At 39.3% G+C, this 26,358-nt stretch overlaps 2 pseudogenes; one reads left to right on the forward strand and one right to left on the reverse strand.

Moving 5' to 3' along the window:
- Positions 1 to 2,465: 2,465 nt before the first annotated feature.
- LOC125839930 (thiol protease SEN102-like) lies at positions 2,466 to 3,703 on the reverse strand (annotated as a pseudogene).
- An 11,364-nt stretch (positions 3,704 to 15,067) lies between these two features.
- On the forward strand, positions 15,068 to 25,743 carry LOC125839931 (L-type lectin-domain containing receptor kinase IX.1-like; annotated as a pseudogene).
- Positions 25,744 to 26,358: the final 615 nt, after the last annotated feature.

Genomic DNA, 26,358 nt, shown 5'->3' on the forward strand with positions numbered 1-26,358 from the left:
AGATGAGATACTCAAAACTAACTGACTGACTGTCTGTCTATGAAGCCTCTAAAAATACTGAGATGGATGTTGGGATAGACCTCGCAACATCCTAATAAAACAAAAACTAAGAACACAAAATAATTGAGTCCTCCGGAATGCAAGGAGGCTCACCACTGACTCTGGAGTGCTCAGCTGGATCAACGACGTGCAGGATGCTGATCCGGGGTACCTGAATCTGCATCATCAAACGATGCAGGCCAACTGGCATTAGTACATGGAATGTACGAGTATGCGAGCTGGAAAACTAAGCAACAAAGGCTAGAAGGAAATCTGGAAGAAACTGAATAGCTTACCTAGCTCAACTCAACTCAACTCAACCTGACTGACTTCTTTCAATATAAGGCAATTTAAAACAAGTGCGATATAAAGAAAGATTGTTTAAAACATGTTATAAACTCTGTGTGTATACAAGGATACAATAAGCCTGAGATGTATATAAAAATACAATTAAACTGATGTATATAAAATACAATAATCTCTGTGTATGAAAATACAATAACTGCTGTGGGAGTTTCTCTAACCGACAACCATCACATAAGAGCTATAGTGATGATACAGCGATCGACCTCACGCTGCCAGAGCATCTTATACCCGGCCAAAGGTATAAGACCTGAACTGTCTAATGGATCCACTAGTCTAATCTGAAAAGGATTCATCTAAAAAGTATGATCCTTTTCTACCCATGGTGGCTAACATGGTTCTATGGGGGTTGTGGGTTCTTTGAACGCTCCCCCAATTCGGTGCTCGATACTACTCCCAAAAATGTACTGGCTCTTATGTTTTTAAAACATATTTCTTCCTGCTGATATGAGATAATTACTCAAAAACTAGCCCGAAGGCTCTTTGGAAATCTCAGTTTCCAACCTTGTTTAAATGTAAAAACATTTCTTTAAAACTTCTTTGGGAATACATAGTTCCCTAATAACTTTGAGAAAAGAACTCAACTTTAAACTCTTTACTTTACTTGAACTCTTGGCTTGATGTGAAACTCTTAACTTAACATGAAACTCTTAACTTTTGACTTGACTTGAAACTCAATACTTAACTTGGAACTTGAGCTTTAGAATGAAGTTAAAACGTTCAATGAAGACTCTTGGAAAACCTTAAAGACTTGCTTTGACTTACTTACTTCTAAGCTTGACTTCACTTGACTTGGAAACTAACTTCACTTGAATTGGAAACTAACTTCACTTGACTTGTAGCTTTACTTGACTTTTAGAAGTACCTTGGAGTGTTGGAAACAACTAGGAAACATAGGTATAATACCTAGGAACATGTATGAAAAAAATGGTGAATGAAAGGGAAGGATTGGTGTCCTTGGCACTAGGAGAGGTGCGACAGCCCAGCCCCTTTTTCCCCAAAAATCCGACTTTTTCCCCTTGTTTCTTTCCAATTCTAAACCCTCTCAACCTCAAGGTTTCAGCAGCAACACTTAGAATCATAAAGACCCTTATTATACAATAGATTCAACTCAAAAATCACAGCCGGAAATCTGTACTAAACCAGCAAGAACTTCAACACAACACCACTACAACTTCAACAACCAATAAATCTTCTCTTGGAATTAAAAACGAGTTGGTGTGTGGGGTATGAACCAACCAACACTAAGGATCATCAATCTCTCAACATACAATAGATCACAACTCAAATACACAGCCCAATCCTGTCCCACAACCAACAATAACTTCAACAACACAACTAACAACATCAACAACAACTAACAACTTCAACAACAAATCCAATCTTTTCTCAAACCATAAACATGAGCTTGGTGAGTGGGGGAAAGGATCAAGCCACACAAAGAACTCACATACCTTGATAGGGATCACCCCCGACGAAAATCCACAATGATCTTGACGAATCTTGTTGATCTCCTCTTTCTTCTCTTCTTCTTCTCCTTCTTCTCTTCTTCTTCTCTTCTTCACTCTCAAGAACCCTAACTCTTTCTCTTTCAAAATGGGACAAAATGATCCAAAGATCAGCCTAATACAACAATATAACCTCAAAAGAAATGATTTGTGAAAAGACTAAAATGCCCTTAAATTTCCGGACGGACTCCTTGCCAACTGCCCCAACTTTCAAAGGGCATAACTCGCTCATACGAACTTGGAATTGAGCAAACTCGGTGGCGTTGGAAAGATCATTCCACAAGCTTCGAAACCATAACTGGAACTACTCCTAAATCATCCTGATATAGGAGTTACGACTGCTCAAAGTTGGCCAAAAATCACTGATTTCCACACTTAGCCAAATTTCCAGATAATTGAACTTAGCCAAATTTCCAGATTCTGGACTGCCAAATTTCCAGATTTTAAATTTTTCCAAAAAATGACTATTTCCAAATTCAAGCTTCTTCATATTCATTTTAAATTGTCGGATGTTACACATTCCTTCCATCAAACATACATCTTGACAACAACAACTTACACTATTTCTCCAAGTCTCTTCCCTTTAGCCGCAATACCAACAAAAATTGGTTGATTCACTACAACTTTCAACAACGATGACTTGTTAGGTGGTACAAATTTCCGACCACTGATAGTCACTCCTGCTGGTTGTTCGGTCTTGCAAACTTTTTGAGCTTCTTCGTAAGGATAGTTAGTCTCTGTGGTAATGCCACCGCCGTTATTCTGAAGTAAGAGGTCATAGGCGACGGTCATTAGTCCGCCCTTACAACCTTTGTTCTGCGTAGAGAAATCCAATAGTTATTGTTCCGAAAGTGAGATTAGTTCCTTGTTTGCAATTTGATATGCTCCTTCTATAGCCGCGTGTGATAGTTTATTTAAAAACAGTACGTACCTAGTTTATAAATATTTTGAAATTGAACTTTGAACTTTCCATTTGTAGTTACACATGATGGTTATGACATATAGTATTTTCTAGGGCACACAAATACTCTATCTATTCAAAAATAGTTGTCACGTTTTAAAATTACAATTTAGATATGGAAATTAAATAACTACAAGTAGGAATTCTTCTCATATCAGTATGACAAAAAAATACATGTTACAATATTAAATTATATATTAAATCCATATATATAGTTTGATTCTTGAAAATCTAAAGATGCATGAAAAATATTTTAAGACGAACATACTTGACCACAACTCAAGTGAAACTAATAAGAATTTGAACTGGTCTTACGACATACACCTTGATCCTTGATTCCTGGGACACTGCCTCTCTTTCTCCAGTCCATGCTAAATGGAACTTCAGTCACACTATCATATTTAATGGACGTTGTTGTAGCTGTTCATTCTTGCTGGGATAATAATGAAGTGTCAAGCCCCATAAATGATGCTGTAAATTTCTCAGTGGTCAGATCAGCATATTTATTGATGGCTAGCTTATAACGCTGAGTTTCGTTCTGGTTGAATGATTTAATGAACTCAACGTTTTCCTTGAATGTTTTGAAGCGATATTTCTTTTCTATATCATCTTTGTATACACATCCATGATGAGCCATCCATTTTTCATGCCTTTCAAGTATGGATAATTCTTTTAAGTCGCGGGAAGTTACTATAAAGGGACATAGGCTAAGAATGAAAAAAAAACAAGAACAATAATATTCTTGAGGCAAAAATTGAAAGCCATCGATAGTAAATGGTAATGAAATATTGAAATATAGGAACTAGTTAAAAACTAAAAGGGAGGCTGAGTGAATAAGCACACATCGATGTTAACAGAGTTTATATAAGCACAATATCACTACAAAAAAACGCCTAAATCGTGGGGGGTTTCAAAGGGGAGGTTAGCTGCAACCCCCACAAATTACATTAAATAGAGGGGGTTTTGGTAGCTGATGGAAAATAAACGTAATAGCGGGGGTTTAAAACCCCGTCATCTAGAAAGAAAAAAATCTAAGTAAATAGTCAGGGTTGAAACCCCCGTTATTTGTAAAGACAATTTTTTATTTCAAAATACAAAATACGATATTTATATTTCTATAGGTTATTATAGCGGTTCCTTCTTTTCCTAGAAAACGTCCGAAACAACCTGCTACAAAACTACCGAGCAGGGGTAAAAATACGATAAGTAGATACATAATTTCGAGTGTGATCAGACAACCAAAAATCAGACAAGCATGCCGGCAACCTTGCGGGTGAGAACTATCTGGTGCGGGAGTAATCCATCGAGCTGAATGTTTGGTTGAGTATTCTATCGCACCTAGAGTTTTAGTTACTGAAATACAAATATAAAAGAAATGTCACTTCCATTCTTTATATTTTTATACTATACTTTTAGTTACTTAAATACACAACCCACAATGAGCTGGAGCCGGTACTCTTTCATTTGCTTAGATTACTATAATTTCTCAATGTTTAGGCCTATAAGTAAATAGTTGAGGCCTCAAGTTCATCTATTGATGCTTATGCTTAAAGTCAACTACAGTAGTACTAAATAGAGATAAATAGACAACTACAGTAGTACTAAATAGAGATAAAAGGTCAAATGTCTGGACGAGCACAAATTTATTTTGCTACTCATAAGAATGCAAATGGAGCATATGTTAATGAAGCAAAGTTATATGCGTAATTTTTTTAAGGGGAAAATAACACTCCAGTTCCTCTGGTTGTTTCAAGTCAGTCTCTTTTAAGCCAAGTAGTATTTGTTTGGTCTCTTATTTGTATTAAACCTGAGATTCTCTTTTCATGTTTTCACCATTGCTAATATTTGTTCAAAATAGTTTGATGGTGCCTCTTTAGTATATTGTGTTGTCGTTTTGAAATGGTTTAAAATCCTTGCTTGAGTAAATGGCTTAACCTTTTGCTGTTTAAAGCATTTCTTATGTAGTATAAAACATGCTCTTTGTTATGATTTGAGCTCGAGTAAATATGCTTATGATCTTTGTTTTTGCCCCTAAAAATATTAGTCAGGTGTTGTTGATCAATAAGTTTCTGGTAAGATTTTTTCCTTTAAAAATTCTCTGGACGTAGGCAGTCATGTCCCCAGTAGCTCTGAAAGAAAGTATCATTATATTCGTCTGGCCTGTAGCACTTGAATCTCTTAGGCTAAAAACAGTCTTCTTGATTTCCGATTCTTCAGGGATGATACATAACATGCCATTCTTTTCCAAGGAAATAGAGTTATCAGGGATGATTCCCGTTTTATGTGTGGTGCTAAGTCTCTAGTGCCATAACCACCTAACTTTCTTGGTAAAAAGACTATTGACCTTTAAATGAGTTTATTACATCTTGCAGAACCGATCCCTACTCATTTTGAATATTTGGCTAGATATTTGGAATGAAATTTTAGATTGATATACTTGTATTTGATTTTAAGTGCGGTAATCGAAATCTGGAATAAATCCTAACGTATTATATAACTATAGTCTTTGTGATCTTTTCTTGGGAATAAATTGTTCTAGTAACAATACATACATTACTGCATAACATGGAGGTCGTTAATTAGATAACTAAGTGTGTATTATATTTAGATAATACATCTATATTCTCAACTACTTTTTAATAATTGATAATGTATTTTATGTACGTACTATATTCAGGAAAAAATTCAGCAGACTTTGAGTCAAAAGCACTGTGGATGAGTCTGTAGTATCGCCAGATGATGCAGTTGGTCAAGTGCTAGGAAAAGAACACTCTGGAAGGGTAAGGTGTTTGGGATTAGAAGTTGTACCCACTAGAGTTTTTAAACAAGCAAGACCTCGATTCAGTGGTATGAATACTTCAAGTGTTTCATGTTCATCCAATTGCCAAGAGAACTACGATAAATTGTTCAATGCTCACAATCAAATGATGGCTGCTTTCGAGTCATATATGATAATGAAATAAGGGATATTACCAAAACAATTTGAGGAGTTATTTTCTTCTCCTCCTACAATGTTAAATATAACTTTTACATTCTCTCTTCTTGAATGAATATTGCATACTTGATGATGTTATTGTTGTAATACATTCTTATCAACTAACATGTCTCAGTGTTTAACTAAACTGGGAACAGAATTACAAAAGTCTCTTCTCCTCCATGAGGCAGAAATGAAGTTTGCATATATTTTATCTTCCCCTAACCCCGCTTGTGAAATTCCACTATGTATGTTGTTATTGTTGTAATACATTCTTGTCAACTAACCTGTCTCGATGTTTAACTAAACTGGGAACATAATTGTGTTATTCCACCATCTAACTTATCTGGCTGGTGGTACTGAAAATTCATCAAGTATGTTATATTCATCCATGTTTTGAGTTTGGATGAAGTTACTTACTGTGTATTTTCCTTTGCAGCCAGGTGATGCTAGTGATAGTAATCGTAGTGAAACCCGCTGAAGTTTCATGAACAATTGTAGATCCTTTCTTGAGTTTGGATGCTAGTGATCTAAAGTTTAAGCAAGTTTTTGTAGTGATTTGAAGTTCAAGCAAGATTAAGCAAGTTTTTATAGTGATTTGAAGTTCAAGCAAGTTTTTGTAGTGATATGAAGTTTCTTGTAATCGTATGGTTGAAGTGAATAACATGTTTCAATTAAGTTTGTAGTACTAATCGTACCCGTTATGATATGTTTTTGTGTTGAACTATTGTGTTATTTCATATACTAATATGCCCTTTTAGGTTTGACTATGATGTACGTGTTAGTTAATTAGTTATTAATATTTAAAATTGAATATTTCTAGCAAAATTTATAAAAAGATACATTTCATAAATAGCAGGGGTTAAAACTCTTGTTAGTTTTGATGTATAATTCATCAATCGTGGGGTTTTTGACTCCCAGAGTAAACAAATTTTTGGGGTTCTGAATCCTAGAATTTGAAGTGCAATTTTACTGATATCAATTCGTGGGTTCAAAACCCCCGCTAGTAAACCCCCGCTAATGGTACCAGGGGTTGGAAAAAACCCCTGCGACTTAATTGTGGCACACATAATTGTAGGAGTTTTTGCAACTGCTGTAACACTAAGTTGCGGGGGGTTACTGACCCTCGGAGTATGTAATTTTAACCCCCACATCTTAAGTGTTTTTTTGTAGTGTATTGAGAATTTTCGAGTACAAAATTTCCAATTGACCCTAAAATGTCAATCATTTCATTTTCCAGGAATGATCAACCTATTATAACTTTTTGGGAGACTAGGACGACTTCAAGCAAGTTTAAACAATGCAAACAGAGTAATCTTTCTTTCTTTCCTTTTTTTTGGTCAAATAAAACACACGGTAGAGAAGTACGTAGGGAATATTTGGTTGACTATCTGAACTCTACTTTATTGGTGAGGGTTCGACTGCTTACCTTATAATCAATCCCCTCCTATATTTTAAAAAAAAAAACAAGAAATAGAGAAGATTCGTATTTATATATATCAACAATTGAGCTATAATTGATTAATTAAGAAAATCTTTTCCTTCAAAATTCTTATTACAAGCAATACCACATAGCTCACTGTGTGATATCTGGACTACTACACAAAAAAAGGAAGAAAAAGATAAAAGAAAAGACTATGTCAACAATTATATTATTACTATGTAGAGTTAGAACATTTGTCGAGTTGTGCCTATAATTTTGCGCAAAGGTTATGCTAATCAGTTTATTCAAAACCGTAGCCGTCATTCCTCTTAATTCAATGTTTAATTTTTCCACATCTTATTTTTTTTAAAAAATTGATACATTTGTAAAAGACAATTCAAATATCATGAAAAAGACATATTTAGAGTTGATTTATATTGTAATGTTGCAATATAATTGTGGTAGTCCTCCTTTCTCATTCTCTATTTCCGTTTTCACTCTTTAAGAGATAAAAATGATTTCTTTCCTAATGTGATCACCATTCTATTGTCTTCTTTTTACATATAAAAGTGATAGTCAATTCATGATTTTATAAAAAGAACTATAATAATGGATACAAGGAGGAAATGAAATTTACATTTTGTACTTGAAATAGGTAATTGATATATGTCGTGTGAAACAAATAGTTAATTTAATTTGTAATTTTAGTGATAAAGTTTGATTATTTTTCAGTGTGCAATTTATTTTCACCATTATTATAAATTTATTACATACGCTTTAAATTCATTGATATATCCAAAGGAAGCATCCCAAAACCTTCACAGGAAATGAATAAATTGACATATAATTCCAAAGAGCAGTCAACTTGTTGTCTTTTATTAAGTACATAAAGCTATTGAGAGAGTTTAATTTCAAGCTCCAAGGGTATATACTGTTGTTGAAATTATCTTTCATATTTGGTTCATTCTTTCATTAGAAGAAAAGTTTGGAGATCTATAAATTGAAGATCATTATTCTCATAGCATAACACAATAGAATCCACAATGTAGTCGTTTAAATACTTTTGTTTTATGGGGAGATTTTCTCTCTACCGTTTTTATGCTTGTAGGCCAATTGGTCATATCATATAATAATATTATGTCTTGTAGTATGGTTTATGTGTCATATAATTTATCAGCATATGATTTGCAATTGTAAACTTCCGCCATAATTGTGAAAAAGTTAAAGTTGATTTTTTGGGTATATGATAGATTGTTCTAGTAATGTTTCTAGAATAGTCTAGGATAGTATCTAGGATATTATCTTAAAAAATATCTAGCTATCTAGAAGATAAAGTTCACTAGAATTTTCTTTGTAGAAGTATCTAGAAGAATTTCTAGAACCATCCATGAACAAGTATAAATATGGGTGGTCTTGTACATTTGTAATCAACCCAAAGGCAACCCAAGAACAACCCAATTCAAGAGTCTTCTTTCATAAACAAGTTCTCCTTTCTAACTTCCTCTTCTTTAGTTGAATCTTCCGATCTTAGTTAACGATCTTGGGCTAGCAGAAGGAATCTCCAATTATACTTTTCATCTGCTATTCTCTACATGGTATTAGAGCAATAGCCGTAGATTGGCTTGCGGGTATTATTTCAAGATCGGGTTAGTGGTAGATCACTAGATCCAACTAGTTGTCTATATGGATTTTAGCAGCTGTGTTAATGGACTGAGGATGGAGCTGTTGAATCAGTCCAATTACAAGGTAAGGAAGACATGTATGGAATCATACCTTGTGGGAGAGGATTTGTGGGATGTTGTTAATGGGAATGACACAAGTCCTCCTGTTGACGGACTGAAAAATAGCAGTGCATACAAGAAGTGGAAGCAGATTAATGTGAAGGCAACGTTCATTCTGAAGAGATATCTCCTGCGGTTTATTCGATCATATTATAAGGTGTAAATCAGCTCATTAAATATGGAGGACCCTCGATCGTTTGTTCAACAAGAAGAATGAAGCTCGGTTGCAGATATTGGAGAATGAATTGGCTAACACCACTCAAGGTAACCTTTCTATCGCCGAGTACTTTTTGAAGATTAAGAACTTATGTTCCGAGATATCTTTGTTGAATCCGGGAGAGACTATCTCTGAAGCACGAATGAGAAAAATTATCATTCGTGGTTTGAAACTTTGGTTGCTACCAAGACGATTTCTTTATGCCCATCAAAGGACCTCGAGATGCTAATCCACGAAAAAGAAATATATTCCATTTGTAACGCCGATTCAAGGATGGGCTCAACAACCATCCTGGGAGGAATTTGAGAATTTGTTGTCGTCACAAGAGTTACTAGCCAAACAGTTGGCTGGTGTATTCGTCAAAGAGGGAGAAGGAAATGCTCTTGTTGCAGACAAGAGGAACTTCAAAAAAGTAAGAGATATGTCGTACTTTCGATCCTCAGGTGGTTCAAGCTTGCTTGGAGAAAAGGAAGAGTTTCCTAACTATTATGGTAAGAAGCATTTAAGATGCTATCATTGTGGTGAAGTAGGACATATAAAAAGATATTGTCGAGCCAAGGAGAGCAATATGGCTCAAAAAATTGCTGAAGAAGAAGAAGAGTGGGGAAAATGTTTGGTAGCTGAGGCACGAGCAATATATGCCATGATTTCCATCAATCTTGAAAAAGATTGGATCGAGGATCTAGAATATAATATAGCCGATCACGTGGAGAAGCAAGAAACTGATGTTGTCGGTATGAAGCAAGAAATTTTTGAGGATGTTCTCAGTGGTGACAGGGTAGCTACTATCGATGAAATCAAAGAAGTAGATTATGAACATGCAGTGTCTGAAACTCCATATGTTATTGGTGACCTTCACAGAGAAATCATTAATAAAGGTTCATTGGAAGCTGAAGTCTCTATCGTTTGCCATATCGAGGTTAATAACTAGCTTAAAGAAAATATTGGAAGCAAATGGAGATGATGAATATCAAATAGATAAGGAAGTTGACCTTGAAAGCCAAATTTCATGTGGAGAGAGAGTAGACATAATTTTTGGAAGCTCTGAAAATGAAAAATATTTTATTAAAGAGCTGAGAAGAAAATGTGGTGGTGGATCTTGTGCTAGTGATGAGGCTTCGCAAGAAATTGATGATTAGTTCATCCCCAACTCAAATGAAGCGACTGATCCTAATAAAGTTTCCTTCGTTTATGGAGATGCGGTAAAAGTAACGGGTTCTAGATTCTTGAACTGTAGAGTTTCGAATTTGTCCATCACAGATGTTTATCCGAATAATACAACTGTCGGGAAGCTAAGAAAAAGGGGGAGTCTGAGTACTCAACAAAGATAAAATTCCCATGGATCAATTACTGATGAAAAATCTTCATCATTTGAAGAACCAAGAAGACTTCGAAAGAAATTGTAAAGATCTTCACCAAGACATGGCGCAAAGCTTCGTTTGAGTTCATCCGCGACAAGTGTGGGATAATTTTCAAAAAATCACTTTAAGGGGAGTGTGAAAAAGTTAAAGTTGATTTTTTGGGTAAATGATAGATTGTTCTAGTAATGTTTCTAGAATAGTCTAGGATAGTATCAAGGATATTATCTTAAAAAATATCTAGATATCTAGAAGATAAAGTTCACTAGAATTTTCTTTGTCGAAGTATCTAGAAGAATTTCTAAAACCATCCATGAACAAGTATAAATATGGATGGTCTTGTACATTTGTAATCAACCCAAAGGCAACCCAAGAACAACCCAAATCAAGAGTCTTCTTTCATAATAAACAAGTTCTCCTTTCTAACTTCCTCTTCTTTAGTTGAATCTTTCGATCTTAGTTAACGATCTTGGGCTAGCAGAAGGATTCTCCAATTATACTTTGCTTCTGCTATTCTCTACATGGTATCAGAGCAATAGCCGTAGATTGGCTTGCGGGTATTATTTCAAGATCGGGTTAGTGGTAGATTCAACTAGTTGTCTATATGGATTTTAGCGGCCGTGTTAATGGACTGAGGATGGAGCTGTTGAATTAGTCCAATTACAAGGTAAGGAAGACATGTATGGAATCATACCTTGTGGGAGAGGATTTGTGGGATGTTGTTAATGGGAATGACACAAGTCCTCCTGCTGACGGACCGAAAAATAGCAGTGCATACTAGAAGTGGAAGCAGATTAATGTGAAGGCAGAGTTCATTCTGAAGAGATATCTCCTGCGGTTTATTCGATCATATTATAAGGTGTAAATCAGCTCATGAAATATGGAGGACCCTCGAACGTTTGTTTAACAAGAAGAATAAAGCTCGGCTATAGATATTGGAGAATGAATTGGCTAACACCACTCAAGGTAACCTTTCTATCGCCAAGTACTTTTTGAAGATTAAGAACTTATGTTCCGAGATATCTTTGTTGAATTCGGAAGAGGCTATCTCTGAAGCACGAATGAGAAGAATTATCATTCGTGGTTTGGAACTTTGGTTGCTATCAAGACGATTTCTTTATGCCCATCAAAGGACCTCGACATGCTAATCTACGAAAAAGAAATATATTCCATCTGTGACGCCGATTCAAGGATGGGCTCAACAATCATCCTGGGGGAATTTGAGAATTTGTTGTCGTCACAAAAGTTACTAGCCAAACAGTTGGCAGGTGTATTCGTCAAAGAGGGAGAAGGAAATGCTCTTGTTGCAGACAAGAGGAACTTCAAAAAAGTAAGAGATATGTCGTACTATCGATCCTTAGGTGGTTCAAGCTTGCTTGGAGAAAAGGAAGAGTTTCCTAACAATTACGGTAAGAATCCTCTAAGATGTTATCGTTGTAGTGAAGTAGGACATATAAAAAGATAATGCCGAGCCAAGGAGAGCAATATGGCTCAAAAAATTGCTGAAGAAAAAGAAGAGTGGGGAAAATGTTTGGTAGCTGAGGCTCGAGCAATATATGCCATGATTTCCATCAATCTTGAAAAAGATTGGATCGAGGATCTAGAATATAAAATAGCCGATCACGTGGAGGAGCAAGAAACTGATGTTGTCGGTATGAAGCAAGAAATTTTTGAGGATGTTCTCAGTGGTGACAGGGTAGCTATTATCGAAAAAATCAAAGAAGTAGATTATGAACAAGCAGTGTCTGAAACTCTATATGTTAGTAGTGACCTTCACGGAGAAATCATTAATGAAGGTTTATTGGAAGCTGAAGTCTCTAGTCAATCATTTGCTATATCGAGGTTAATAACTAGCTTAGAGAAAATATTGGAAGCAAATGGAGATGATGAATATCAAATAGATAAGGAAGTTGACCTTGAAAGCCAAATTTCATGTGGAGAGAGAGTAGACATAATTAATGGAAGCTTTGAAAATGAAAAATATTTTATTAAAGAGCTGAGAAGAAAATGTGGTGGTGAATCTTGTGCTAGTGATGAGGCTTCACAAGAAATTGATGATTAGTTCATCCCTAACTCAAATGAAGCGACTGATCCTAATAAAATTTCCTTCGTTTATGGAGATGCGGTAAAAGTAACGGGTTCTAGATTCTTGAACTGTAGAGTTTCGAATTTGTCCATCACAGATGTTTATCCGAATAATACAACTGTCGGGAAGCTAAGAAAAAGGGGGAGTCTGAGTACTCAACAAAGAGATAATTCCCATGGATCAATTAGTGATGAAGAATCTTCATCATTTGAAAAACCAAGAGGACTTCGGAAGAAATTGTTGAGATCTTCACCAAGACATGGTGCAAAGCTTCGTTTGAGTTCATCCGCGACAAGTGTGGGATAATTTTCAAAAAATCACTTTAAAGGGGAGTGTGAAAAAGTTAAAGTTGATTTTTTGGGTATATGATAGATTGTTCTAGTAATGTTTCTAGAATAGTCTAGGATAGTATCTAGGATATTATCTTAAAAAATACCTAGATATCTAGAAGATAAAGTTCACTAGAATTTTCTTTGTAGAAGTATCTAGAAGAATTTCTAGAACCATCCATGAACAAGTATAAATATGGGTGGTCTTGTACATTTGTAATCAACCCAAAGGTAACCCAAGAGTAACCCAATTCAAGAGTCTTCTTTCATAAATAAATAAACAAGTTCTCTTTTCTTATTACTTCCTCTTCTTTAGTGGAATCTTCCGATCTTAGTTAACGATCTTGGGCTAGCAGAATGATTTTCCAATTATACTTTTCTTTTGCTATTCTCTACAATAATCACTTTCGAACCCAACACAATTTGCTTAGTTAGTTCTTTACTTGGCTTTACCTGCGGCGAATCAAAATTTAGTCATATTATACCTGTGGATAGATGAAGATTGAACTATTTTCTTAGTTCTTTCAAGAAATTTTCTCCAATGTAATGATTTTGTATATGTAGTTCCATTTTTTTGTGGTATTATCGATAACAAAAAAGGAGAAAAGGATCAAAATTGTCCCTCATCTTTGCCTTAAGACTCAAAATGATCCTTATCATTTTATATGGAGCACTAATAGTCCTCCTTCTTTGTAAAAATGGTACAGTTTTAGTCTATCAAATATTTTCCGTCTATCATCAACGGAAGTTGCTTATATGCGTGTCATTCATTAAATTAAATAAAAAAAAATTACCCTAAAAAACTAATTGTTCTATGTATTTCCTATTCGTATCATTGTAGAGGGTAGATATAGTCCCTAAATGGAGTCAAAGCTCAACACTCACATAGTAGCAAATCATAGCTTGTATATAGAATTTGTTACTTCTTGTTGTAAGCACTTTTCATTTAGAAGATCCAACCTTCAATTCTATTCGTGCACGATAAAAAAAATTCTTCAATATCATTATCTCCCTGATATTATCAATTCTATAATGATGTATGCTTTTTCTTAACGAGTAATTATAATTCAATCATAATTATTAAATTATAATTTTATTCTTAATTGATACTAACAAGCTCTTGTTTTAAACTTGAAGCATGTTTCTGGAATTCCAGACAAAGGATTTAGTATATCTATACAACCCAAGGATATAGTGTAGTGGATAAGAATGTTTATCTCTTAACCAAAGGTTTCAGATTCGAACTCTCGATATACGAATCAAATGGAGCCCTGCGCGGCACGATTCTAAAATAGTTGGACACCAATATAAATATCCCGACATCAAGTGAGAATCTAAGTATTTTTTTTTAGTAAATTTGTAAATGGATAAATGGAGCCAATATATGAGGGTGATATTAATTGTGAATACAATGGATCCTGCCACTCAAAATTAATTCATTTGGTGGTGTTAATAATTAACCTTCACTGTTGCTTAATGAATGGACAAATTGACAGAAAATGTTAGAAAGACTAAAACTGCATCGTTTTTCCAAAGAAGGAGGACTATTAGTGCTCCATATGAAATGATAAGGATCATTTTGAGTCTAAAGGCAAAGATAAGGGACAATTTTGGTCCTTTCCTCACAAAAAAGCATGCAGGGTTATTATATAGTTGAGATTGGAGATATATACTACCTCCATTTTTTATCTTTGGAATATTCTTAAAATGTAAGATTATAAGTTGTACTGACGATTCTAGTTCTGATAAAACATGACCCCCTCTACAAAGTATATTGGAATAAACAAATTGGAGTCAATTAACTAGAGCGTAAGAAGAAAGGGAATAAAGAATACTTGTTGCTTCCTCTAAAATAAGGACTTTGTCAATTTCAACTATCTTGTTACTATCTTTGCTATGAAATCGTAATATTGTGCAGACGAAAAATGTTGCCAAGTCCTTAGTCTGCACTTAAATGATGAGAAAATGAAACGGATATATATGATTATATTCAGTAGTTTAGCGATCTAATAAAACATTTCTCTAACTATGGCTGTTTTTGCATATTTCACATACCTTAATTTGATAATCCCTTTTGTCACTTCATTGTCCTTCAATTTTGATAGTTTCAATCCCAATGATATGAATGTAACATATGAAGCAGATGCTTCTCCAGCAAACGGTGTAATTCAGCTCACCAAAAACCAGCTTGATAGTGGTGAAAGCTTTAGCGTAGGCCAAGCTACATATTCTAAAGAACTCTATCTTTGGGACAAGGCCTCTGGGAAAGTCACAGATTTCTCTACGCACTTCTCCTTTGAGATCAATTCACAGGGCAGAAATTATTATGCTGATGGTCTTGCCTTCTTCCTCGCTCCTGCAGGTTCAGTAATTCCTGAAAAATACTCAGCTGCAGGAGAGGGCCTTGGCCTTGCAATTGATAATGGAATAAATACATCGAGAAATCATCCTTTTGTTGCTGTCGAGTTTGACACCTTTAAGAACGCTTATGATCCACCAGGTGTTCATGTAGGCGTTGATATCAACTCCATGGTATCTCTTGTTAATGTGGCCTGGCTTAGTAGAATTCCCTATTGTCACGACCCGATAATTCTCGAAATAGGTCGAAAACATGATTTCCAAACACCTATGCATGATTCAATCACTACCAACTCAAATCCCAACTAATCAACACGCATTCACACTCTCAAGCTCAATCTAAGAGAGGGAAACCGTAGCCTACCTGTAAGCCGATCACACGCGCTCCAAAATCACTTCTCCGGAGCTTTCTCTTTCCGAACGTCCTCGAAACGCTGCCCCGCTATCAAAAATAGAGTCACAACGTTATTACGGTCGTTTAGACACCAAAATCACAATAAACGGAGACGGACCAATTTCGGGGTCAAAACGGGGAAAGTGGGACCCGCGCTGAAAATTCTGGAATTAACCCCAAAAGTGGGTCCTAACTAGTTCCCCCAGCTCATGTCCCAAAATGGGACACAATTCGGGGCTCAGGAATAACACAATATCAACATGCAACTAAAACCTAAATTTTCTCAAAAACTAGAAATGGACAGCAGTTGAATCAGTATATTTACCAGAAACTGGAGGTCTACAGTAAAATGCGATAACACCACGACGTTCTCCTCGAAAAACCACTCAAGATAGCCTCAAAAATCACTGAATCGGACCTAGAATGACTGAGAAAACAAGTCTCAAAATTTTTCAAAATTAAGCTCACAAAAAGGGTCGTGGCAGCAGGTATTTTACAAAAATTACCTCAAAGGGGGACCCCAAATCACTATCCTAGCTCACCAACGCGTTGTCCTCGAAAAATCTCACAACTTTGCCTTTTGAATCGCCCAAATCGGTTGAGAGATGAGAGAGTTATGAGGGTTTAGGTTTAGGGAAAAGTTGCTAGTTTTTTTCTGCATCTTATAGCAGATTTTCTGCACTTTTTCCAAAAACTAAAAACTCCGACGGGGTGCTCCGAACTCGTTCGGAACCCCGTGCACGCAAATGAGATATGCAACCACACCAAATTCGACATTTCGAACTCAACGGCACAGTCGAAATTCCCATCAGAGGTCATCTCGAAAAAATATGGGTCCCACTTCCAAATGTCATTTAAAGTCAAAAACTACAAAAGAGCTCCGAAAAATATCGAAAACCTCGAGACACAAAAAAAAGGTCAATCTCGACCAAACTTGACATTTCGGAGCTAACCGCGCTGACGGAATTTTTATCTAAGCGCGTTTTCCAAGAATGTTGACCAAAGTCAACCTTAAACCAAATTTCAAAGGCTAAAACGCCTAATCGCACCGACTCACACTGAAAACCTCGAGAGTCATGCCGACCGTGTTGCTAGCCTAAAATAACCCTTCCGGAGCTGATGGAATCGTCAGAATTGGATTCCGATGTCATCTTCTCAAACTTTTGATCGAAAATGTTCGTTCAAGGTTCATAAGCTCCAAAACACTAAAACTCACACAATAACCAAATGAACGACCAGGTGACCGAACTGTCAGTCCCAGCAAGTCATAAATGACTTGGGGTCGCTACAGGAACGCTCTAAACGACACACAAAATGCAAGACACAGAAATGACCAGGAGGGTCATTACAATATCCACTACTAAAAAGGACTTTCGTCCGCGAAAGAAAGGATCAAGAAGTACCTGAAGGCTCAAACAAGCCGAGAAACTGCTCTCACATCTCCTGCTCGGTCTCCCAGGTAGCTTCTTCGACTGGACGATGCCTCCAACGGAGTTTAACAATAGGAATGACTCTCGAGTGCAATCTCTTCACATCTCTGGCTAGAATGGCAACTGGCTCCTCTACAAATGTCAAACGATTATCCAACTCGACTGCATCATACTGGAGCACATGGGACTCATCATGAACATACCGCCGCAACATCGAAATATGAAAAACTGGGTGGATGGCTGAAAATGCTGGAGGTAGGGCCAACTCATAAGCAACCTCCCCAACTGTCCGAAGTATCTCAAAAGGCCCAATGTACTTGGGGCTAAGTTTGCCCCGCCTCCCAAACCTCATCACGCCTTTCATGGGCGACACACGGAGGAATACCCGATCACCAACAGAGAATCTCAAAGGTCGACGCCTCTGATCCGCATAACTCTAGTGCCTACTCTGAGCCGTCCTGAGCCTATCCTGAATCACCCTTATCTGATCTAGGGCCTCCTGAAGCATATCTGTACCACGCGACCTAAGCTCTGTAGACTCAAACCAACCAACTGGAGAGCGACAACGCCTACCATATAAGGCCACGAATGGGGCCATCTGAATACTAGAGTGGTAGCTATTGTTGTACGCAAACTCCGCCAAAGGCAAGAATTGGTCCCACTGACCTCCAAAATCCATAACACAGACCCGCAACATATCCTCAAGGACCTGAATAGTACGCTCTGACTGGCCATCCGTCTGTGGGTGACAAGCTGTGCTAAGGTGGACACGGGTGCCCAACTCCTCCTGAAAAGCCCTCAAAAAGTTGGAAGTGAATTGTGAACCTCGGTCTGAAATGATAGAAACAGGCACGCCATGAAGACGGACCACCTCCCTAATGTAGATACGAGCCAACCTCTCGGCACTGAAAGTAGTATGAACAGGAAGAAAGTGTGCTGACTTGGTCAATCGATCAACGATGACCCAAATGCTGTCAACACCTCTAGAAGTCCGAGGCAACCCCACAATGAAGTCCATAGTGATATGCTCTCACTTCCACTCCGAAATGGGTAATCTATGGAACTCGCCACAAGGCCTCAAATGCTCGGCCTTTACCTGCTGGCAGCACAAGCAACGGGAAACAAAGTCAGCAATATCTCTCCTCATGCCACTCCACCAGTAATGCTGCCTCAAATCATGATACATCTTCGCTGTGCCCGGATGGATAGAGTATCTAGACTCATGGGCCTCAGAAAGTATCAACTGTATCTAATCTCCAACTCTAGGAACACAGATGCGGTCGGCGAATTTCAACACTCCATCAGGATCTAAGGTAGTCTGACCACCATCACCCGCTAACACTCGATCTCTAAGGGCCACCAAGGTATCATCCTCAAACTGGCAACCACGGATCCTATCAAGCAAAGAAGATTGAACTCCCATAAAGGTCAAGACGCGTCTAGAATCTGAGATATCCAACTGAACCATGCTATTAGCTAAGGACTGAATGTCCAAAGCTAAGGGTCGCTCCTCAACAGATAAGAAGGCTACACTACCCATACTCACCGCCTTCCGGCTCAAGGCGTCCGCTACTACATTCGTCTTGCCCGGATGATAGATAATAGATAGGTCGTAGTCCTTCAGGAGCTCAATCCAACGACGTTGCCTCGAATTAAGGTCCCTCTGGCTCATGATGTATTGAAGACTCCTATGATCGGTATAGATCTCACATCGAACTCCATACAAGTAGTATCTCCAAATCTTAAGTGTGAAAACTATCACCGCCAACTCCAAGTCATGGGTGGGGTAGTTGCGCTCATGAATCTTAAGCTACCTCGATGCATAAGCAATAACTCGGCCCTGCTGCATCATTACACAACCCAAACCAATACCAGATACGTCACAATAAACCGTGAATCCCTCACCCTCAACTAGAAGAGTCAATATATGAGCGGTGGTCAATAACTCTTTGAGCTTCAAAAAGCTCGTCTCACACTCCTCTAACCAAACAAAGGGAACATCAACACGAGTCAACCGGGTCAGAGGGGCTACAATAGTAGAAAAACCCTCAACAAAGCGTCTGTAGTAACTCGCTAACCCGACGAAGCTACGAACCTCAGAAACAGAAGTGGGCCTGTGCCAATCACGAATAGCCTCAATCTTCGCCGGATCAACCCTAATACCCTCCTTGGACACCACGTGCCCCAAGAAGGCTACAGACTCAAGCCAAAACTCGCACTTTGAGAACTTGGCATAAAGTCGTTGATCTCTCAAAGTCTGGAGCACTTTCCTCAAATGTTGCTCATGCTCACTCCGGCTCCGCGAGTATACCAATATGTCATCAATGAAGACGATAACAAATAAATTAAGGTATGGCCTGAACACATGTGTCATCAACTTCATGAAGGCAGCAGGGGCATTAGTCAACCCAAAAGACATCACCAAGAACTCATAATGGCCATAACGGGTCCTAAATGCAGTCTTAGGGATGTCTGCTGCCCTAATCCTCAGCTGATGGTACCCGGACCTCAAATCAATCTTAGAAAACACGGCGGCACCCTGAAGCTAATCAAACAAATCATTGATACGAGGCATGGGGTAACGGTTCTTCACCGTCACCTTGTTCAGCTGCTTGTAGTCAATGCACATCCTCATAGTCCCGTCCTTCTTCTTCACAAACAGAACAGGAGCACTCCAAGGCGACACACACGGACGGATAAACCCCTTACCTAAGAGATCCTCTAACTGAACACTGAGCTCCCTGAGCTCTGCAGGAGCCATCCGGTAAAGCGGAATAGAAATAGGACAGGTGTCGGGCTCCAAATCTATGGCAAAATCAATGTCCCGATCTGGGGGTAAGCCAGGTAGGTATGTAGGGAACATATCTGCAAACTCTCTAACCACAGGAACTGAGTAAACTGAAGGGCCCTCCCTACTCACATCTCGCACATATGCTAAATAAACTAAACACCCAGAAGCAACCAACCGCTTAGCTCGCATAAAAGAGATGATCCCCGTCGATGTGTGACTATAAGCACCCTGCCACAACACTGGGGAAATGCAGACATCGCTAAGGTAACAGTCTTGGCGTAGCAATCTAAGACCGCATGGTAAGGGGATAACCAGTCCATGCCCAAAATCACATCCATATCTAGCAAAATAAGATCAACTCTAGTATCATAACCCTGGATAGTCACTAAGCAAGATTGCAATACCTGATCCACTACTAAGGACTCACCCACCGGGGTCGAAACATGAATCGGCTCTGCCAAAGACTCAGACCTCATACCCAATCGGGGAGCAAAATAAATAGATACATACGAGAATGTGGACTCGGGATCAAATAATACTGTAGCAGGCTGATGGCATAATAAAAGTGTACCTGTAAGGATATCGTCAGATGCCTCAGCCACCGCCTTTGCAGGGGCTACATAAAAATGGTCCTGAGCATCTTTGCCCGATGCATCTGATCTACTACCTAACCTGCCTCCCCGAGCTCCGCCTTTGGTACCCTGTCGGCTATCTCGACGATCCTGGCCCTGACCACCACCTCTAAATGGAGGGGGCACTGCTGAAACTGGTCTAGGTGCAAGGGGAGTTGGTACAATCGACCCTCGCCCTCGCCGGGGGCACCTTCTGGACCAATGGTCAAGTACACCGCAATCAAAACACCCCGAAGCTGAACTCCCTGAAGTAACCCGACCGCGATAGGGAGGGAAGGATTTTGATCCCCCCGAACTCTGGCCCATACTAGGACCACTCTACTGATGCTGGCCTCCCTCAGAAACAGGTAATGCCGCCTGAACAGGACGACTGGACTGACCCTGCTGGAACCTCTGGCGGGGCCTATCATAGGAGTCTCTCCCTCTAGTCTGGGACCCGCTGTAGCTGCCCTGGTAGTGTGCCCTCTTATCGCTTCCCCTTTGGGCCTCGCGATGAATATGCTCCATGGATTGGGCATGGTCGACCACATCAAGAAATGAACGGTCGGTCGAAACCAAATCCTCTGTGTCGACCATCAAACGGTACTGCAACCCACGTACAAAACAATGAACTATCTCCTCTTCTGTGGGTAGGATCATGGTAGCATGTCTAGATAACTCATGGAACCTCGTCTCGTACTCTGAGACGGTCATAGGGCCCTGCTCCAATCTGGAGAACTGATCACGAAGCCTATCCCTGACACTCCGTGGCATGAACCGGGCCAAGAAAGCCTCTGAGAACTCACTCCAAGATACAGGAGGTGATCCAGCTGGCCTGGACTCTCGATACGAGCGCCACCACTGCCTGGCTGGCCCACGAAACTGATGATCGGTGAAGTCGGCTCCTCTCGACTCCAAGAGGCCTAATAACTGTAGCTGCTCCAGACAAGTGAGCTGGAACTCGTGGGCATCCTCCCCAATCGCCCCTGAGAATATTGGCGGTGCCAATCTCTGGAATACCCCGAGCATCTTCTGCTCGCGCAGTGGCATCTTGCCGTTCTTTAAGTCTGACACTACAACCACATGAACTGGTGGCGGCTGAACCTCTGGTGCCACTACGGCAGGCTGACCCTGCGGCACTGGATCTGGTGCTGCTGGGACTGGTGCTGGTGCTGCTGGGGCTGGTGCCTGTCGCATCTCCCCAATAACTGCTAGTATCTGAGTCAGTAGAGCATGAAGATCAGGAGCTGCAACTGCAGCTGCAGCTAGTGCAGGTGGTGGCTGGGCTGGCCCCGGCCCCATCGGCTGTGGAGGTACATATGCTGCCTGAGGCTCCTCCTCCCTATCTCGGGCTGGTGCTACGGTCCTACCTCGACCTCGGGGTCGGCGTCTACCCCAAGCTGAGGCTCTGCCTGCAGGCCCGGTTGCACCACCCCTAGTTGCGCCATCTCGCGAGCGAGCCATCCTGCGAAAGAGTGAAACAAGTGAGATTTCCAGAAACCAATAAGACACACGTTGCACGAAAGCGAAACAAAAGAGGAAATTTTCCTAAGGACATCCTGTAGCCTCCCGAAGATGAGTTACGGACGTCTCCGCACCGATCCGAGGGACTCTACTAGACGTTAGCTCTGTACAAGTGAGACCGATAAACCTGGGGCTCTGATACCAACTTGTCACGACCCGATTTCTCAAGTCATGATGGCACCTACTATAACCCACTAGCAGGTAAGCCAACCCGAACCCGAAACAACAAGTAATGGGTCTGAGGGTAGAAACTAAACAAGAGTAGGCAAATAACAATATAAACAAGCGGAAGCAAACCAAAAACAAATATACAAATAAAGATCCCTCGCAGAACCTAGAAGTCACTAGTACAGAGCTACTAACAAAATGAGTACAAGTCCCAAAAGTGGACAACATAGACTGGACTGTCTCGGAAGGTAAAAGGCAAGTCTATATGTACAGATGGAGACTGAAATAGTACAAAACGCCGTGTGCTCACCCCCATCTCCGGATCAGTCTGCTCCAAGCTCGATCAACGCTGGCTACTAGTGCCCGGACCTGCATCACGAAACAGATGTAGAGCGTAGCATGAGTACCAAAACAACAGGTACCCAGTAGGCATCATAGGCCGACTGAACTTGAAAAGTAAAGGCAGTATGAAAAGAAGGAACAACACAAACCGAAGTCAAGAACGAAAATCTAACTAACAATGGAATGCACACGAGTGTACAAAGACTAACTAAAGTAATCTATAAGCTAACTACACCTAACTGGACCCCCATAAGCCCAGAAGGTACACTCGTGCGCAAGTTAAATAAAAACCCGAATGGACCCCCATAAGCCCGACGAGTACACAGAATAACTAAAACTAAAGAGAATTGCATATAAGAACCTAAGAACGAAGAACATCGAACCAGAACCTCAACCCTAATTAGTAGAAACTGACAGTACGGAGGCCGGACCTCGAACCGGATGCTCAGCAGAAGTACCAAGTAACCAATCACAAGTAACAAGTATAAGAGGTCGGAACTCTAACCGGATGCTCTATATAAGTATTTGGGCAATAGAGGCCGGAACTCTAACCTGATGCTCTATATAAGTATCTGGGCATCCGGCTAAAGTTCCAGCCTCTATTGCCCAGATACTTATATAGAGCATCAGGTTAGAGTTCCGGCCTCTATTGCCCAAATACTTATATAGAGCATCCGGTTAGAGTTCCGACCTCTTATACTTGTTACTTGTGATTGGTTACTTGGGTACTTCTGCTGAGCATCCGGTTCGAGGTCCGGCCTCCATACTGTCAGTTTCTACTAATTCGGGTTGAGGTTCTGGTTCGATGTTCTTCGTTCTTGGGTTCTTATATGCAATTCTCTTTAGTTATAGTTATTCTTTGTACTCGTCGGGCTTATGGGGGTCCGTTCAGTTTTTTATTTAACTTGCGCACGAGTGTACCTTCTGGGCTTATGGGGGTCCAGTTAGGTGTAGTTAACTTATAGATTACTATAGTTAGTCTTTGTACACTCGTGTGCATTCCATTGTTAGTTAGATTTTCGTTCTTGACTTCGGTTTGTATTATTCCTTCTTTTCATACTGCCTTTACTTTTCAAGTTCAGTCGGCTTATGATGCCTACTAGGTACCTGTTGTTTTGGTACTCATGCTACGCTCTGCATCTGTTTCGTGATGCAAGTCTGGGCACTAGTAGCCAGCGTTGATATAGCTTGGAGCAGACTGATCCGGAGACGGGGGTGAGCACACGGCGTTTTGTACTATTTCAGTCTCCATCTGTACATATAGACTTGTCTTTTACCTTTCGAGACATTCCAGTCTATGTTGTCCACTTTTGGGACTTGTACTCATTTTGATAGTAGCTCTGTACTAGTGACTTCCAGGTTCTGGGAGGGATCTTTATTTGTATATATGTTTTTGGTTTGGTTCCACTTGTTTATATTATTATTTGTCTACTCTTGTTTAGTTTCTACCCTCAGACCCATTACTTGTTGTTTCGGGTTCGGGTTGGCTTACCTGCTGGTGGGTTATAGTAGGTGCCATCATGACTTGAGAAATCGGGTCGTGACACCTATGGTACGAAAACTGATGCCTGGATTACTTATAATTCAACCTCAAGAAATCTTAGTGTTGTCTTCACCGGTTTCAGACAACAAGGGAATACCACAGTCACTGTCCTGCAGAACCTATCTTACAATCTTGATCTGAGGGAATATTTGCCAGAATAGGTAACTTTTGGTTTCTCAGGTGCAACAGGAACCTTCTTTGCAATACAAAACATATATTCTTGGAATTTTACTTCTTCTTTAAAATATAATGACAACATAACAGATCCAGATGTACCCCAACCAAGCCCTGTGCCAGAAGATACTTCAAGCAAAAAGAAGTCAAGACTAGTGATTGGATTGATTTCTGGTGGTTGTGTTTCGGTAGCAGTATCTGTTTTTATATTGTTTGCATTTTGGAGAAAGAAGAAGGTTAGAGAAGATGAAGATGATGATAGTATTGATGGTTCCATCACTAATGAATTTGAAAGAAACACAGGACCAAAGAAGTTTTTGTACGGTGAGTTGGCTAGATGTACAAATAACTTTTCGCCGGAAGAGATGCTTGGGCATGGTGGGTTCGGAGGTGTTTATAAAGGATATCTCAGGGAATATGACTCCTATATTGGTGTTAAGAGGATTTCAAGGGAGTCAAAGCAAGGAATAAAAGAGTATGCATCAGAAGTCAGGATTATCAGCCGGTTAAGACATAAACATTTGGTGCAACTCATTGGTTGGTGCCATCAAAAAAGAGAACTTCTACTTGTCTATGAGTTTATGCCTAATGGAAGCTTAGATCATCGTCTTTTCAAGGGAAAAAGCCATTTGACATGGCCAATAAGATTCAAGATTGCTCAAGGCTTGGCCTCAGCGTTGTTTTATCTACACGAAGAATGGGAACAATGTGTGGTGCATAGGGACATAAAGTCGAGCAATATTATGTTGGATTCCAATTTCAATGCTAAACTTGGGGATTTTGGTTTAGCTAGGCTACTTGACCATGATAAGGGATCCCAAACAACAGTTTTGGCAGGCACGATGGGTTACATGGCTCCTGAATGTCTCACCACTGGCAAAGCTAGCAAGGAAACAAACGTCTATAGCTTTGGTGTTGTCGTGTTAGAAATAGTTTGTGGAAGGAAACCTATTGATCCTAAATCTGAGGAGCATCAAGTAAATATTATCGAATGGGCTTGGAGACTTTCGGGATGGGAAATCTTAGTGAAGCAGTTGATCCTAGACTCTCATCAGAGTTGAATGAACAGGAAGTGGAGCACTTGCTAATTGTTGGCTTATGGTGTGCTCATCCAGATAACAATTGCAGACCTTTTATTAGGCAAGCAATTCATGTGCTTAATTTTGAATCTCCATTGCCCACACTCCCTCCAAACATGCCTGTGCCGATATATTGCAGTTATGAATCAATTACTTCACTTGCATCACCATACGACTCCAATGGTCCTCAGATTTCTGAAATAAACTCTTCAGTGACTAGAGACTACACTGGTTCTTCAAATAACACAGCAGCATCTTCGCCTTCCGCATCACTTCTGTACACACGTTGATATTGTCTTGTAAAGGAACTGGTCTTTTATTTCCCTGCAGTGTCCAACGTTTGCTCTTCGTATTCTTTATTATTTATACTGTTATGAAGATGATTGAATGAATCAACCACTCTTGTTCAAAGTTTAAATTAAATAGTGAAAATACGTACTCTGTTCTTAAATAAATCTCTTGAGCGATCAGTGATTTATTCGAATGTGGATTAGAAGTTGAATTTGATAGAAGCGAAGAATCTTTAAGTACTAAAGATATTTTTCATCAGAATATTGATAAACATGGACATTAGCTTAATTGCAGTCTGGACAGGACAATAAATCTGATTTGTGTACTTGTGTCCTGTATCATTTGTTTCCTCGAGGACAAAATATCTAGCTGGAAAAGACTCCAATTTTTTTGAAGTGTGACCATTTAATGTTAAAGCTTAAGCTATTTTTGAGATCACACTTTTATTATTTATGTAACGGAAAAGGATAAAAAAGAATGTTCTTACACTATGTGAAATGTATAAAAATGTCCTCCGTTTATACTTTGGTCCAAAAATGTCCTTAATGTCAATACTTTGATTCAAAAATGCTCTCCGTTTTAGACTTTTTTCCATTTATTTAATTATATTCTCA

This window comes from Solanum verrucosum, unplaced genomic scaffold (genome assembly GCF_900185275.1).
Source record: "Solanum verrucosum unplaced genomic scaffold, falcon-dt-bn FXZP01000177.1, whole genome shotgun sequence".
Classification (NCBI taxonomy): Eukaryota; Viridiplantae; Streptophyta; class Magnoliopsida; order Solanales; family Solanaceae; genus Solanum; species Solanum verrucosum.